The 1,435-nt window shown below is 74.8% G+C and overlaps 1 non-coding gene across 1 annotated transcript; it reads right to left on the bottom strand.

Annotated features, from left to right (window-relative positions):
- Window positions 1–263: 263 nt before the first annotated feature.
- LOC137460175 (5.8S ribosomal RNA) lies at window positions 264–416 on the bottom strand. The gene has a single exon (XR_010992705.1). It is a non-coding gene; the product is annotated as a 5.8S ribosomal RNA (ribosomal RNA).
- Between the last annotated feature and the right edge of the window lie 1,019 nt (window positions 417–1,435).

Raw genomic sequence — 1,435 nt, forward strand, 5'->3', positions numbered from 1 at the left:
AGGCCCGCGCCTCCTCCCCCAACCGGGCTCTCGTCTCCCCCAACGCCCCACCGGGCGTCGCTGGACCAACGGGGAACCCCTGCCGGCGAAGCCCCGGCGGGACGAACTCCGCGAGAGCGGGCGCTCCGGGAGCGGGGAGCTACGGAGCGCTCCCCGAGTCTGCACTTAGGGGGACGAAGGCCCCTCCCCGCCCGGGGGAGAGCCTGCGAGGCGACCCCAGCCGCGCCGCTCGGCGGGCACCGAGGCGGCGATTGATCGTCAAGCGACGCTCAGACAGGCGTAGCCCCGGGAGGAACCCGGGGCCGCAAGTGCGTTCGAAGTGTCGATGATCAATGTGTCCTGCAATTCACATTAATTCTCGCAGCTAGCTGCGTTCTTCATCGACGCACGAGCCGAGTGATCCACCGCTAAGAGTTGTCTGGCTTTTCGGCACCGCCCCGCCAGCGCGGAGGGGCCGGGGACCGCTCGCAAAGGAGCGGCCCCTCGGAGAGCGCGGCACGGCGGCCGCTCGCCTCACATTGACCGTACAAGCACAGGAGAGGGGGGGAAAATAAAACGAAACCCCGAAGCGGCAAAAGCAAGGGGCGGGGAGCCCGCGCTCCCGGCTTTTTTCCCTCCCCCGAGGAGGGAAAAACGCACCTTGCGGCGCTTCGGGGCCGGACCAGGCGCCCGGGCTCGCTCCGACCTCGGCGCGGAGGAGGCCCGCCGCGCGCCGCCGGGAACGTGCCCCGAACCCGGCCTCGCCTCGCGTGCACGGGGAAAGAAAACCCCCTTCGCTTCCCCACCCAACGGCGGGGGGGGGGGTGTGTCTCTCGCTGGCCGCCCCGTGCCGTCGCGGAGACGCCACGAAGCGAGGCAGCGGAGACCCCCCCCCCCCCGCCCCGGGGAGCGAGGGGGGCCGGGCGCACAACCCCGCCGGAGGAGAGCGCGCGCGCGCCTCCGCACCGGCCCCTCCAACGCCGCCACCGCTGCGGCCCATCCCGGACTTTCTTTTCCCCCGCTTTGGCCCCGGGGCCGAGCCCCGGCCGGCTCGCGCCCTCGGGCGGCTTCCTCTCGCCACCGAACCCCCCCCCGCCGCGGGGGACGGAAAACGGCTTGCGAGACGGAAAGCCCGAGCCCACGTGGGACGCCACCGCGGCGACCCGCCGGCCCTCGCCGGGCGGCGCACCCGCCGACCGACAAACCCCAGCGGCACGAGCCCCTTCCATCCTCCCCCGGCGCCACCGCGCCGCCGGCTTCGCTCGCTCGACCCCTTCCGTGGCCCCGCGGCCAGGCGGACAGCGGACGGCGCTGAGCCGGGGGGCGGGCCCCCGCTCTCCCCGTTTCCACGCGGAGACCGGGGGTGGGACGCCCCCGGCTGCCCGCCCGTCCCCCACCCGGCACGCGCCGGGAAGGCGAACGGGGAAGCCCGCGGGCAGGGCCCGGGACCGGGACA

This window comes from Melanerpes formicivorus, unplaced genomic scaffold, assembly GCF_026170545.1.
Source record: "Melanerpes formicivorus ecotype bairdi unplaced genomic scaffold, bMelFor1.0.p_v2 SCAF_532, whole genome shotgun sequence".
Classification (NCBI taxonomy): Eukaryota; Metazoa; Chordata; class Aves; order Piciformes; family Picidae; genus Melanerpes; species Melanerpes formicivorus.